Source organism: Heloderma suspectum, chromosome Z, assembly GCF_057233095.1.
Source record: "Heloderma suspectum isolate Gila_16-S chromosome Z, 16-S_ref, whole genome shotgun sequence".
NCBI lineage: Eukaryota > Metazoa > Chordata > Lepidosauria > Squamata > Helodermatidae > Heloderma > Heloderma suspectum.
The window spans coordinates 2,880,914-2,897,678 of NC_139476.1; positions in this window are offsets into that span (position 1 = coordinate 2,880,914).

The following is a 16,765-nucleotide window of genomic DNA, read 5'->3' on the forward strand; positions in this document are numbered from 1 at the left end:
ATTTCACAAGTGCAAAAATTCACAAATCCCCCCCCCCAATGTGCAGTTTCATGCTTTAGCCTATGGAGGAAATGCACATTTTTAGCTGAGTTTAAAAAAAAAAAAAAATTGCATATTTTTCTATGGTGCAAAATCTGGGGAAATTAGAAAGCCGGTCTGCTAGTCAGGGAATCTGCCTGTCATGGGGAAGCCAATTCACTGTGGAATCCTTGGGTCAGATTCATCAAAATCTGAACTTATTTGGTTCCATTGAGGCTTTCTCCAACCTCTCTATATCTACACCTCTCAGGACAGCGTGTAAATCAGAACGTAATTATCCTCAAGATTTTATATTTGTCCGAATCTTAGAATCCAGTTCATGGACGCTAAAACATGCTAAAATTTTAAATAGAATTTACAGTGTAGCTATATAAATAACGTATTTCAAGATGATATTTTTTATTTAAAAGTAACAAAATAAGAGATTAATGCAGAAATGGAACAGAATGGGATTATGGGTTAAAAAAAATCACACCAAAGCAACAGGAAGTAGACAAATTTGCCCATCTCTGGTCTGAAGTGACCACCTACTGCAGCCTTCCCCGAACTGATGCCCTGCAGATGTCTTGGACTACAACTCCTATCATCCCCAGCCAGCATGCACAACGGTCAGGAATTATGGGTGTTGTAGCCCAGCACATCTGCAGGGCACTGGGCTGGGGAAGGCTGTTCTGGTGTGTTCATTGCAGAGTTCAGATCTGAACCTGATTTGTAACTTGACTTCTTTGCCATAATGCTGAACCAATGAAATCCACATGAATTACCTCTGAGTAAAGATCGCTGGGACCAGGTTGTAAGGAGAGTCTGCTCATTAGCCGCTGAAAAGGGAAATGTGATATGTGTACCACCCTTCCTGGAGGATTTGCCCTGAAAGATCTTCAGGACTGGGAAGAACCAGTCGAATAAAATGGCATGTTTTTATTAAGAAGGCACAGCGATGTTAAATTTGGATATTCTGGAAACTGAAGTCGGGACACCAGTGCCCACCCTAGAACCTGTCACCAGTCATAGCTGTGCGGGGCCACCTCCCAAATGACACACCTAAACACACACACACCAGGGACATGGGAACTAGCGTGCATTTCAAGTATTTTTTCTTGTGTGGGTGGGTATCAGAGAGATTCCAACCCAAAAGGGCAGAATGAGAGGTGCTCACCGCTCGAAGAGATTTTAACAGTGCTTCATCTCCCCGAGATTAACTACAGCCAGAGTACTATGAAGAGGCTGGGGGAGTATTCAAAACATCACTATTCACTATTTTTTAAAACCTGCTTTTTATTTTAAAGGGGCCCTTGGCAAAGTCTCCCTGGGGCACTTCCCTATGGAGGTTGCCCCCCTTAAGGTTTGCAAGGGGGATTACATTATACTGTGACACTGCACCAAGGTTTTTAAAGACAATTGTACAGCAAAGCTCCAGAGAGTCATCTCTGGGAGGCCACCATTTTCTTTTCATCACCATGCACAAGAACGACACAATGTCCCGTGCATTGTGGGATAAACAAAATGGAAACTGACAACCACATTTCAGCCACTGAAGCCCATTCCTTCCAGGGGGACCCAAGGACAGGCAGATGTTAGACTGGTGGGCCCTGCAGGGGGACAATGACACATGAATGCCTCAAGCTGCCCCGTGTGTTGAACCGCTGAACTGCAAGCAGCAGCTTCTCAGCGGAGTGCCTTCAGGTCATGGACCGATGCCAACCACCCTGGCTGGCCATTCCGAACAAGAAGGTATATAAGAGGGCTTCCTGTTCCAGTTGAGCTTTGCTTGACCCTTGACCAACAAGGTCTTCCTGACCGCTCGCATATTCTTTCATGGGAAGGCCCAGTCTTCCCAGTCCCATCCCCATTTTATCTTGCAAATTGGATCACAGGTTCCATTGATAAAATACGGAATTGGTTGACAACCTGCTCTTCTCTCTTTCTCTCTCTCTCTCTCTCTCTCCAAACTCTTTTGACAGCCTGACATGGCCCCGTCCCAAAAGTGACATTGTTTTTCATCTCCACAGTAAATGTGATGATGTGTTCATCTGCCTCAGACCAGACTATACAGAGGTGCCATTTTAATAGGAGCCAAAGTGAAACACACACACACACTGACATGGGAACTAGCGTGCATTTCAAATATTTTTTCTGTGCAGGTATCAGAGAGATTCCAACCAAAAAGGGTGGAATGAGAGGTGCTCACTGCTAGAAGACATTTTAACAGCGCTTTATCTCACCACGATTAATGACAGCCAGAGTGCTATTAAGAGGCTGGGGGGGGGGGGGATTAAAGGCATCACGAATGGCTGTTTTTTAAAACCTGCTCTTTTTTTCCTTTAAAAAAATAAATTAATTAAAAAGGAGCTTTCACGGGGGGGAAGAGACTGGGAAAGAGAGGTGCAATTGCCAAGGAAACCAGAAATCAAGTGGGCCACTGAGCATGGGGAAAGCAAGCCAAGCAATCGAAGATTACGGCCGGTTTTAATTGAAGGTTAATTTCTTGTTTATCCCAAATGGGAGGGGGATAAGCGATGCCGATGACAGAAACCTGAAGACATACAACCTTCCTGAATGCTCAGTGTGGGGGGGTGTTTGTGGCAGTGCGGAGAGCATGGACATAGAATATGATCAACAGCTGCAGGGGGAGAGAGCTCGGAAAGGGAGACTCTTATATGGGGGAGGCGTCTGATCTGAAGAATTAATCCCAGAGATTCATACAAAGTCTTCATTCAGCTTTATTTAAATCGTGGCTGCCCCATGCCATTAATATTGGAGGCCTATTGATTTCCCATTCTGGGGAGACACCAAGGCACTTGGTGTTTCAAGTGGTCATTTTTATCAATGAAGACTCCGCAGCATTCAACAAAGGGCCTTCTCCCAAGGAAGCGGGCAGGGAGACTGTGGGGAGGGGGGCATTTCACATATTACACCAGAGTACGGAGTATGTGGGCCTCCAGATCTTGTGGATCTACAATTCACATCATCCTTCACCATTGGCCAGGCTAGCTGGACCTGATGGGAACCATTGGCACTCACAGCCTGGATATCAGAAACACAGCTCCAACTGACAGTTCCTGGGATGGCAGACCTCAGCCTCATCCACTGGCCAGAGAATCAAGGGCCAGTGGGAGGTAGTGCCCACCTCCCCCACTCCAGAAAGAACATCACAGCAAGGGGGAGGCCAACCTAGCCCCATACACTGGCCAGAGAAGGAACAGCTGCAGGGAGTTTGTTATGCCCTCCCTGCCAGAAAGAACACTGAGAAGAACTTTGAAACTAAGAAGCAGTGCTCTGTTTTGCTTTTTTCCTCCTGCCTCCCAATGTCTTTTCTTTTTGTGTGATGTCTTTTCAATTGTATGCCTGAATGCTGGGACCCCATTAATATCAATCTTTCTAAGCCACCCTGGGAGCTCTGAAGAGCAGGGTAAAATTGCTGTAAATAAGTAAATGCATAAATACAGGGAATGAGAAGGAGGTTGTTTCTGAGCAAAGTGTTTTCCCTGTGCAAATGCAAAAATTGTGGAATTCAAGCAGTGATCGAACATGAAAATCGCACAACTTCCCCCTGTTTAATTTGCACAAATTTCCTAAATTTGCACAGATATCTGAAATTTATGCAAATCTACATTTCATCCATAGACCAAAGCCTACAGAGGAAATATATGCCAGTTAGGAAATTTGCGTAAATCACAAATCAAACACAAGCACATGTTCAGCAATTGACAAACATTTTCGACAAACGCGCTCATGATCATGTTAAATACTGCGAACAGGGCATGCTCACATGTTTTGTGAGCAAAAACGAAATTTTCATACATCCCAAGTTTTCCCCTCAGCATCACCAAGATGAGATGGCAAGGCACCTTTCTCAAAAGGTGTTGCTTCTAGGAAACAATGTCACCCAGTAGGCTTCCTTTGAAGAAAGTAGCTGCAGGAAGTTTAAGGCAAAGAGGAGTCTTTTCAGGTGTGAGCAGAACCAGCCCAGTTCTTGGCCAGTCCTTCAGTGCCATGCTGAATGTCAGGAGGCTCAATGAGATTCAAACTGGCATTTTCCTTGATGCCCCAGGCAGAAATGTTCTTATGCTCTTTTAAAAAATGTTTTGTTTATCACATTCTGTTTTCTGTGGAATGAACATTTGCCTTTACATTGTTCTTCCCGAGGAGGTTGCTTATCTTTCCAAAGGACAATCTGACCAAAAACAAATAAAAATTATATTTTTCTCCATATGGGTGTGTGTATATCTGTACATGCAACACACACACACACACACACACACACGTCTGTTTTATCTGGTTTAATTGCCTTTCCCTTTAAAAAAAAATGTCTGTGCAGAAAAAGATAATAGAGAAGAGGTAGGCAGCCAGATTTTTTGGACTCCAACTCCCATCATCCCTGGCCATTGGCCATGCTGGCTGTGGCTGATGGAAGCTCTAGCGCAAAACATCTGGATGGCACCAGGTTGCCTACCTCTGCAATAAACCACTGCTGTTCCTAACGCTGTACGGTCTTTTGCGCCCATTGCATTTACAATATATACAGAGTTCAAGAGGATGGAGCCTTTGCCCCAAGGATCTTACAATTGGAAATTGGACACAGATAGAAAAAAAGAGGAAGGAGAGAGCACCCTAAAATACTAGAATTGGAAGTGACCCAGGAAGTGGGCAGATGTCCTGCTTGCAGGATCAATGTTGTTGTTTTTACTGGAACCCCACAATCCACCAAACCAGACTTTGCTCCACAAAAGACCAAGGTTTAAATTTACAGGACTTAATAAAGTTGTTCATACACCTGCTCATCTTCCAGTATGATATATGCCGTCATTTACCAGCAATGCCCTATTATGTTCTACATAGGACAAAAAGGCCAGTCCTACACCAAAAAAAATAAAAAATAAAATACATGGACACACATCTGATATGAGAAATGGGAAATATCCAAAAATTAGCAGGGGATCCCTTCAGCCTCCACTCTGCAAATGACCTTAAGGTGGCCATTCTTGAACAAAGGTATTGCTGCTGTGAAATTGGTGAGGTGCAATTCATCCAGGGAGAGTCTTGTAGCATGAATAAGGACAAACAGGTTTTGTTTTTGTTTTTTAAATCACAATACATATGTTAATCACCACTGCAATGGTGTCTTTGTTAACACCCAACAACCATTTGTGAAAGGCAACTATTAAGATGTTTTCATTTCATTTCTATACAGCCCAATAGCCAAAGTTCTCTGGACAGTTTACAAAGATTAGAAATTTCTCCCTGTACTTTTTGCATTTCAGTTTCCTCTGACCACAGTTTACATCTCCCTGCTACTCTGCTCATGGCATGGGTATATTTGCGATGGATGAAATTACCTCGAGTGAATTCCTCATTTCTTCAGAAAGTTACAATTCCACCTATGTGAGCTCGGATGCGAGTTCTCCTTTAGTACAAAATTTCATTCTGTGTATACAAGTGTTTGCACATGCATGATATCAAGGAGCATCTTGGGAGCTGTAGTATGGAATTAGATACTGTGACACCACATCACGTGTCACCACTTTAAGTGGCCCCATTCTGATGGGTTGTTTTCATGTGGCCTGCCTGCATGACGATGTCGTGTGATGTTTACTTGCCATCACCAATGGTTGGTATGAACCTGTGGCGTCTTCTTCCTCCTCAGGGCCAGAGCTGTGGCAGTGGCAAAAATGTCAACAATGGAAGGAGCTAAAGAAAGCGCTTCAAGTAAAGTGTGTTTCGGGGTGGGGTGTAGGTAGCAGGTAGGGAAATATATATGAGAATTTCATTTTTGCTTGCAAAACAGGTGAGCATTTCCTGTTCGAAGTGAGCCGAGATTTTGCAAGATTAGACTTCTACAAGGCTGGGGAGGTGGAGGCTCTGCCAGGGACTCCTGCTCTGAGTCCCTGTGTCTGCTGTGTCCTCTGGCTGGGAGGGCCCTGAATATGTTATGGACTGTGCTACACTTGAGGAAGCAGTTTGTGCCTCATCCTCATCAGAGACCTCTGAGGCACGTAGGGATGTACAGGAATTTTGTTCCTGTTCACAAATGGTGCAATCACATCCCATTCACAACAGGGATCTCAGAGGAATCTGTTGAGGGATGGAGATGAATGAGCTTTCATCAGCTCAGCCCCCTAAACTTCGATTCATCTTTTGCCAGCTGGCCCAGTGTGGTCTACAGGGAGTTAGGAAAGCTAGTGGATTTTCATCATCATCACCATCTTCATCATTATTTTGTGGAAGTAGACCTTTGTGCAAATTTTGGAAGCAATTTGAGAAATTGGTGCAAACTCTGGCCATGGTGGGCATAATTTGCAGGCATAATTTGTGCAAATTATGCAAACCGCAATCGCAATTTGCACAAATGTCTATTTCCACAAATAAAACAAATATAGAAAACATCCCTGGAATTTGAGGAAAATGAGCAGCTCATCTCACAAAGATGACCGCCCAAAGGGCCAGATTTCCCAGCAATGAACATCCCTAGTTCACAACCCCAAACGTGAAGTGAGCAGGATTGCAACTCTCAGGAAATGCCCACAATTTCCCAGGCATGGTTTGCATTTGCAAGTGTGCGCTTCTGAAAATGCACAATGGTCCACAAACAAAAAACACCCCACATAGCGTGATTGGAAAAGTGCACATTTTTCATGTTTGAATGAAAATGCACACTTTTCCTGTTCAGAAAAGAAAACACAATCATGCTTGGGGGAGTGAGAATGAAGTTAGGCAAGCATCCAAGAAGAAACTGGAGAAACTCATTGAGATCGAACATTGCTTGGTCTCCCATCCCTAGCAGCACACTGGAAGGGCCAAGGGCCGGGGGTCATACCAGAGGGCTGACATGCCCCTTCTGTCTTCTCTTCTTCAAGCTCCACTTACCTGGTTCCTTCAACCTTTTTTCATAGGACTTGTTTTCTATTCTCTTTACCATGTTCATTACCCTTCTCTGAACCTGGTCCAATTTATCTACATGCCTCCTATGGTGCAGAGCTCATAACTGGACGCAGCACTCTAGCTGAGGTCTGACTAGTATGAAACAAAGTGGAACTACTGCTTCTGTTAAGAAAAAATAGAACTACAGTTCTATTAAGGCAGCCCAAGCTTGCATTTGCCTTTTCTGCTGCTACGTCATGCTGCTGGCTCACGTTAAACTACACTGCTGAGGGACTCAACCTGGGATCTGCTGCATGCAAACCCTGTGTTCTACAACACCTCCAGCTCTAAGTGGAACTGCTTCTCAATTCTCTCTTCTGGCAACGTTCCTTTTAGAGAGTCTGCTGGGAGGCTGGAGCCAAATGCAGAGGGGATTTTGAAGTGGCCCTGTCTGAGCTCACATTCCAAGGCAGGGAGGAGCCATCTCTGACAGATCCACTCAGCCATTTTGCAATAAGTACCTTTCAGCCGCAGCTGCGCATGTTGAAAGCTGCTTCCACCCACGAATCTCCCTTGCCGGACAGGGAGCACATATGTGTCTGTTCTAGTCTGGCTTGCATCTCTATTATGAGCCAGAGCTTCAGTTCCACAAAGCCTCAAGGAGCCAACGGCCAACAGAAATTGGATTGTTATCAAGTGTTTAAAAAAATATATGAAAAGCAGTTGCTTTAAAAATAGAGCCTGCAATGTCCAAGGAGACGAGGGAAGAGAAATAAACAGAAGCCTTGGAAAGAAAGAAAGAAAGAAAGAAAGAAAGAAAGAAAGAAAGAATGAAAGAAAGGGATTGTGGGCTAGTCACATAAAAGGTTTAATTGGCTCCTTTTTGGCCCATTTCTATTGGTTGGATCAACTGGCTTGTTGACCATTAGCAATGGTTGCTTCCACAGACTGAAGAAAGTTGTCAAAGAAAAAACCTTTTCACATTTATTTTTCAAACCTGGCTTTTTGAAGATTCTGATGCAGGCAGAGGAAAGTATCGTTCACTACAGAGGAGGCTGGTGGTTCTAATTTTGATGGGGCTGTGAATCCACTCCAGGTATTTTGAGGATAGGTTTCAGCACCTTGGAAAGCTCCTTTATAGTTCTGGCTGGTTCTGACTGAAACCCAGGATGGATTCACAGCACCACCAAAATCACAGCCACCACCTCTGCTTGCCCACCATGCTTGTCAAACAGGATCACCCAGATGAGGTCCTCAAACCCTAAAAGAAGCTACATGTGGTGATTTTCAGTGTTCAAGGAAGGCTCACAATTTCCTTTTGGTGAAAGGAGGTGTCTCTGGCTGGATGTATCTGGTCTACCCAGAGTTCCCCTACTACTGTAATTCTTTGAGCAGAGCCAAGGGCTGGCACACAAGTTGAATCCCTGTTTAATATCCCTCAGGTTGCTGGTTCAAGACCCCTGCTTCACTTCAGATGCCAATTCGGACCTTCCAAGATGGCCTGGCTTCACTTTGGACCAATTCAGACCTCATCCACTTTGATTTGGATCTGAATCCAAAGCAAGATTCAGACATCTGAATCACTCATTTTTGGCATTTTCCCATTGCTTGCATGGGAAAACACAAATGGCCATAACATTTTCTGTTTTCATGATACATACATGAAATTTGGAGAACTTTCATCCCCCCTGGAGCGGTGTCCACCTACCAAATTTCAGGCAATTTGGCCCAGTGTTTTTTTGTGCTAGGCACAGGTGAAATTTGATTTTTTTTCCCCAAGGAACTCTCTCAAGGCAAAGAGCTATAACTTCTCACTGCTTGCACAGAAGTGCGTGAAAGTTGGGGAAGGCACAGCCCCCTTGGAGAGCATCCCACCTGCCAAATTTCAAACAGTTTGGCCCAGGTGTTTTTGTAAAATGCTCTGTTATCAGAAACTCAAACCAAAGTTCATAAAGGGATAATGAAGTTAGGTGTTGAAGTGGTGAGGAGGTCACTATCCCTAAACTCTGCTGTAGGTTTCTTTGAAGTGCAAATAACCCTTTCCCCTAGTACTACTCTCCTACTCACAGTCGATGACCTTGGGGTCTCTTTGGCTGAATTGCCTGAGAAAACATTGGCAAGTTGGCAGGAAGCAATCAAAGACAGCAACCCTGCCAGGTGGGCACACTGACTTGATCAAAGAGCAACGAGGCAGGACACAACACAGCAACCCTGCAAGGAAGGCACAGCAGTGCCTCGCCCACCTCTGCCCCTGTGACGACCCCGAAGATGCCTCAAATTGTGCTGGCTTGCTTTGCAACACACAGTGTGGTAGTATATTGTTTAAATAACAGCTGTTAATGTGTGCAGTGCTTTGCTGACTGTTTCTGGAAATGTGGACTGTGTGTGCTCCTTTGACATCCACTGTTTGCTTGCTACACAGCACATGCGCACACACACAAGCGAAAGAAAAGCAAACACTAAACTACAAGCAATGGGAGGGGGCCAACCATAATCCTAACAGAAGAGAAAGGGGGTTTATTTTTATTTTATCTTTTAGGGGAAAGAGATCAGAATGGGAAGGGAAGGAATATAGGAACTGAGAAGGGAAAGTGGAGGGGAGCCAAGAACAAGGAAAGGACTGGAGCCGAGAGAGAAATCCCCTGGAGCTTCCCTCCCGGCTCCCGTCCCATCCTGCGGCCTCTGCCGCCACCATCATTGCACACACTGGCAGCTCGTCGGAGCAGTGGGAAGCACAATTATCAGGCAGTTCGCGCACCCCAGATTGTCTTGCGCCCCCCTTGGGGGGCACCCCATTTTGAAGACCACTGTTCTAGCCAAATAATGTTCAGACAGTCCTCTCCTCTCCAGTAACCCCACCTCTCTCTCAATGAGCAAACAGAGGGTGACTCACAGCAAAGCGCACTCCCCCCTACTCCTCTCCCCCCTCCCTCCTCCCCCCCTCCACATGATCTTTCACAAGTTGATTCATTTTGGAGACAGCCTGTCTGAGCTGCTCAGAAGGCATAAGAAGAGTTACAAATCTCCAAGGCGGGTAAGGCACCTCGTTGACAAGCTCCTTCGCTTCGGGGGTGCCATGTTGCTGTGCTGATCTGCCTCTGATCGCAACAAGGCACCTCTGAATCAGAGGCAATCACTTCGCCTTGTTATTAGGGATGTCAGAGAATTCCGCAATGGATCTCGGTGAGGCTGAATGCACCGAATGCCCCCGAAATCCATCACGGAACGAAGCCCCCGCCTCCCCCAACCCACGAACGTCGGGCGGGATGAAGCCCCCGCCCCACCCCACAAAAATTGCGCAAAACGGAGCACTTACCTGCTCCCGTTGGCACCGACTTGCGAATGGCGGCTGCCCTGCGGCCGCCATTCGCTTCTTCTTTCATGCCGTGATAGGCTACATAAATACATACGTAGCCTATGACAGCTAACGCAGGGACGCCTTTTGCATCCCTGCGGAAGCTGTGATAGGCTACGTAAGTATTTACGTAGCCTATCATGGCAGGCTAAAAAAAAAAAACGCGTACGCAAATGGCGGCAGCTACGGCCACCGCCATTTGCGTTCCTTATTTTTGGCTGTCTTAGTCTACGTAAATATTTACGTAGACTATTATGGAGAAAATAAAGGGGAACGCAAATAGCGTAGCGGGCGCTATTTGCATTCCCCTTTATTTTCGCCATTATAGTCTACGTAAATATTTACATAGACTAAGATGGCCAAAAATAAGGAATGAAAATGGCAGCGGCCGTAGCCACCGCCATTTGCGTACATGGGTTTTTGTTGTTGTTTTTTACCCAGAGCCCTCCGCGGCCAGAAATCCGGCTGCGGACGGCTCTGGCCTGGGCCTGGCCAGCTGCTCCGTGGAGCCGCCGCGGAGCACAGCTGGCCGGTCGAGGATTCCGGGGGGGAGTAACGGAGCGCCTCCCCCCCGTCGAGGATTCCGGGGGGAGGGACAGAACGCCTCCCCCCCAACATAAACATAATCCGCGGAAAGGTAAGTGACTTTCGTACATCCCTACTTGTTATTCGGGTTTTGGGCCAAAGCAGTGCACAGCCCTACTTTTAAATCCTCGCTCTTGTAATTCCTTTTACAAGTCACCAATTTTAACTCCTGTTTTATTTCTCAGTTTGTTTTAGCACCTCTTTCCCCCCACTTTTTACCATATTTTATCAGGGGGGCTTTTGCATTGTTGTTGTTGTTTTTTAATGGGTTTGGCTTTTGCATTTGCATCTGTATTTTTGTTGTGTTGGTTTGTTGTGTCTTTAGGTGGGATGTGTGAGCAATTCACTCTGTCAAGGGTTTCTGTGTGTTTTTTAAAGAATTTATCCAATTCACATCTCCTGGAGCCAAACACAGACCCAAATGCAATTTGTGGTCAGAAAGCTGTACATTTCTGAGCTAGCAATGCATTCCATGAAACAAAAGAAAAATGTGTTGGACAACAACAGGTGAGCATTTGAAAAATGCACCAAGAAAAATGGGCACATTTCCAAAATACACGCAAACATGCTTTAGTCGATGGGGGCATACATTTTAAAATGCATATGCTTAAAATGCGTACGTTAATGCTTATATTACCAAAAAGTATGTTAATTTTCATTGAAATAGTTATAAATTAGATAGATATAGATATAGATATAGATATAGATATAGAGATAGAGATAGAGATAGATAGAGATAGAGATATAGATATAGATATAGATATAGCAAGCTTGTGCGGAAATGGGACGGAATGAGCTTGACCTAAAACACACATGCACGCACACACTATCTTGCCAAGATGGAGACTGATAGTTCTATCCATCCATAGTTTTTAAGTCAGCCTGGATGGGGATTTCTTGACGTTGTAGGTCAGCACCACTGGAGGGCACCAAGTTGGAGGAGGGTGTTTTACGTCTTTGTTTCTATTTTATTACATTATTGTTTTATTTTAAAATAATTAACTGACACCTAGTGTCATGACTCTATTGGAATCCTCCTCCAAGGAGGAAGAGTTATATAGGACCCAACAGAAGATGCCCAGTTCCTGCCAGGTCCCGCACTGCAACAGAGGCGTGAGTCTGTGGAAGCGCCTGCTGAGTTCCCAGCCACTCAGGCAGAGGGGACTCTGCCTTGGCGGAGGAGGCTGAGCAATGTCCCAGGGAATGAGGGTACCAGAGGAGGCAGGCCCAGCTCAGGGAACTTCAACAAAGTGCCAGGCTGCAGCAGAGGTCTGTTCGGGAGGAAAGGGGCTCCTCAGGAGTAGGGCTCTGACCGGGGAGCTCTAATGTACTGCGGCTGAGCCCTGGGTGGGGCAACAGTGGGATTGAGTGGCTGCCTAACCAGTGGTAGAAACAACACCATCCCAGCAGCTCCAGTGCCGTGTCCCTTTCATCCTGGACCTTACCCTGTGACTGATGCTCCGTGACATGGACCATTGGACTTCTTCTTGACTCTGAGCCTCATCCAGTGTAAAGAACAGGGTAGAGTAACTGGCGAAGGGTCTGTCAAGTGGTGTGCAGGGGTTCGCCCATCCATCCCTAGCAATTGCTGATGGCAGAGGTGCTGGAGTCAGGGTCCCCCACAAGGTCTTTGGTCTCTGTCATGTCCAGGTCTTCATCTGAAGAGTCATCCTGGCCTGTGTCAGGCATGTTGCTGTCCCTGTTGGGCCTCTGCCTAGACCTGCTTCCACCAGAAGGCCCCTTCCCCAGAGCTTCTGCTGCCATAGCCTCTCACTCCCCCTTCCCCATGATGTGCTTACACACCACATCTGTAAATGTTCAGGGATGTGCTCATCAGCAAAGCGTGAGTTCCCCAAAGTTCTCCAAATTCCAGCTTGAGCCATTCATTCACCTGGAGGCAGAATCGTAAAGTTGGAGGGGGCTCGTGAAGGTGATCTATTATTTTATGTATGTATGTATGTATGTATGTATGTATTACATTTCTATACTGCCCAATACCCAAAGCTCTCTTGGTGGTTTACAAAGATTAAAAACATTAAAAAATACAATATACAGAGATTAAAAACCGTTTACATTAAAAAAAGACATGAACAGACAATATACACAAAGGAAACATATTGTCTAGTCTCATATATAACATCTAGTCCCCTCTGCTCAAGACAGACAATACAGAGCTTGGGCATCCCCAACAGCTGACTGTCCAGTCTCTGTTTGAAGACCCCCGGTCAGAGAGAGCCAATCAACATTCCCAGTAACTGGTTCACACATTTAGGGATGTGTGAATGGACTGTCCAGTACCACGAGGGAGAATGAAACAGCAGTTGCCCAGAGACACCCACCAAACTCAGCTTTGCAGCTGTGCCGGCTCCAGTTTCCAGTTGACCCTTGAGCAAGACCCCCCCCCATGGGATGCCTCCCGCAGTGAGCCTTCTTTCTCACCACCATGGTCACAAGCAGCTCTTGTTCCTCCTCCTCTTCCTCCTCTTGGCTGCCACTTGCTTGCTTGGCAGGTGGAGAGCCAGGGAGCAAGCAGGCTGTGGCATCTCCAGTTCATCCTCCTCACCACCACCACCATTACCTGGCCTGGAGCGAGAGGCAGCTGAACAAGCTGGTTGCAATGGTGAAGGAGAGGACCAACTCCAGGGGGCTCTGGTCAGTGGTCAGGCACCTGTCAAGGCACCTGCATGGGCCCTTGACAGGTGCTTGACCAGACCTACTTTTCATACTGGCTCTGTGCTGCAGGCAGCCAAAGGAAGATAAGCACCCAACCCTTGTACAAACACGTACGAATAGCATAGTGAAAAGAAACCCATTCATCACACCCATTCATTACTCATTGCTTTCATTCTGAAATGTTGAAAGTTGAACCCAATCACCCCTATTTGGATCCATTTTTCATTTGTTGCAAAACAAATTGAGCACAACGTCTCCAAAGGGACTGCCACACACCCCAGCTTCTTTCTTATGTGGATGCAAAGGCTAACATTATGACTCTTCCAGGAAGATCCTGGCTTGTTCATCACCTCCAGTCAATACTTGCCTATCAGGTCAAGGAACCCAGCTTTGTGGAAGGAAGTCGATATCTCTTTATGGCGGGCTTTAGATCTATTTGCAGGCAGAATTCCCTCCGGGTGGGGGCTGGTGATACTGCCTGACCCCCTGACCCTTATCAGCTCTGGGTCACCAGTCCTTTTTGCAGGGGTAGAAACTCAGCCATCAAAGCTGGCTCAAAGCACCAAACTGCCACCTCCTTAAGGCTCACCCAACCCAACTTCAAAGATCACTTTTTGAGTTTAAGTGACTGTGAAAGAAGTTTTGGAACTGTAGCATATTGTGGGCCACAAGTATTTATCATCAAATTTCGGAGTGGTCCTGATAGGTCATCTAATCCCATTTTTTCCTTCTGGCTTCTGCTTGGAGACCCCCATAAGGGAGATCCCACAACCGCTCTAGGGAATGGGTTCCATTGTCAAACTGCTCTCGCCCTCAAGATATTTCTCCTAATGTTCTGCCAGAACCTATCCTTCTGTAATTTAATCCCCAGAGATCTTATGCTGCTGTTTTCTGTAGCGGCGGCAGCAAACAGGTCTTTGCCCTGTGTGGCAGCCCTTCAAGGACGTGAAGAGAGCAATCATGTCCCTCTTTCTCTCTTCTCTTCTCTTCTCTTCTCCAAGCTGAACATACCCAATTCCTTCAACCCTTTTTTTATGGGACTTGATTTCCATACCATTGGATACCATCATAGCCCTTTTCTGAACCCTTTTTATAAGTAGGTGTCCATGGAAGGAACAAACCCACTGAAACAGACTTTGGGCAAGAGGAATGATCTACTGTTGGTTTACATTCCCACTGAACCCCATCTCCACCATGATTTTCACTTCACCATCATGACTTGGAGTGTTAACAGACTCTCAAGGGGCCGTATAAGGAGGTGGAAAGAGCAATTGTGGCATGAAACGAGAGCAGGAGGCTGTTCCACACAGGAAGAGCAGCGTAAAAGGATGTGCAGGGATGACAATGGGGTCCAAGAGGTGATAAGTGCAAGTAGAACAGATGGAGAGAGGAGCAGTGCAAGAGGAGACGAGGATTCTTCCACAGCAAGGCTTAGGGTCTCATTTGTTTCATTCCCTGCATGCTGCAGGAAAAATGGATGGAGCTGGGATGGTATGTTCTAAGTTGAGACAGATAGAGGGATGGAGAGCTTGAACAATGTAGCAATGGCTGTCATGGGAAAATCTGGCCCTTTGGGGGCTGACTAGATTTTCCCAGAGCCCTCAATTCACCTTGCACTTATGAGCCAAGGCACAGGCTCCCCCCACCAATTTGAGAACTTTCTCAGGGCCAGGGTGTTTTTTTCCTTAAAATCGCCATTTACGCAAATTGTGGCTGCAAATTAAGCCTATTAAGGCTGCAATTTGCACAAATCACAGCTAAAGTGTGCATATGTTTTGCACATTGCAGTTGTAATTTATGTAAACAAGTAAATTTATGTACAATTTTAAAAGAGAAAAAAAAAAAACCTGAAAATCCATGAGTTCTCCTGACTCGATACAGATTGAGTTGGGTCAGCTCACAAGGAAGCAAGCTGGACTCTGGGGGGACAAGCTTCTGAAAGCCTCAGCAAACTTCACCCCCTGGATGGATTCCTCTAACATCCCTACAACAATGAGGGCTAGAACCTTGATGTTTATAGGGCAACAGGGAGCAGAGTAAGACAAATGTATTGGCAAAGAAATGTGCAGCGAAACAGGACTCCAGCAAGGAGTTACATTAAAAGAGTGATCCAGAGAATGGGCAAAGGTTATATCAGCAGTTTGATGACTCCAGCCTAATTATACCTTCAGGTTGCAATTAGGGACATAATGGGACACCGGTTAGGGCTCGAAGCTTTGCAATTTCTTGCTGGCTCAGTCCTCCAGACACCAGTCTACAGATCCCTGGGCTTGCCCAACTAGGTATGTGCTGAGTCAGGCAAGTGCGGGGATCCCCAATTGTCCATGAGCCGCCAGTTTGTGTAAAAATGGCAGCTTGGCTATTTACATAAATCATCATTTGCATAAAATAGTGGCCATAAATAGCAGCATTTGCACAAAATTACAGGTGTAAATGGTCTAATCTAACTGGTGCTATTTATAGCCGCCATTTTGCGCAAATGACAATTTTGTGCAAAGGTGCTATTTATAGCTGCCATTTTATGCAAATGATGATTTGCGTAAATAGCCAAGCTGCCAGTTTTACACAAAATGGTGGCTCACAGGATGGGGTGGCGTGACTCGCCAGGTGCCCACAGACTGTTCGGTGGCTTGCCCAGTGCATGGGACAGGTAAGGGTGGGAATCCTGCAAGTGATGCGCAGAGCAGGCATGGGTTCATTCGCCATCCTTAGTTGCAATGTCAGTCAATCATATTTTAAAGGGGGGGACAGATTCTTGTATCAATCTGTCTCGATTTTCCATCAGAACCATCTTTTGCTGGAATTTCCCCCCAGCCACCCTAAACATTCGTATGCAAGGCCTCATACATCCAGAACAATTATCAGCTGATATTTTTTTCGACCCAGCACTCATTTCCTCTTGCTGGGTTGAAGGACCCTTGGCGTAAGAATGATTGGGGGCAGGGAAAAGTTTTTGGGTCATGGAAACACCATTTGATTGGTGGGGGGTGGGTTATTTTATATATATATATATATATATATATATATATATATATATATATATATTACAATCCCCGCCCCCCGCTGCCCAAATGGTACTTTCTGCATCCCGCTGTTGTTGTCACAGACCTCGGGATGGGTTGCCATGGCAGCAGCAGAGCGGACAATACGTTGCTAAGTTTCACGAGCATCTCCGCAACGGAGGGAATGTTGGCGCTTTGCTAATAAGAGCGGCTGACAGGAGGAGACGCGTCCCCCCACTGTTCCCCTCCTTCC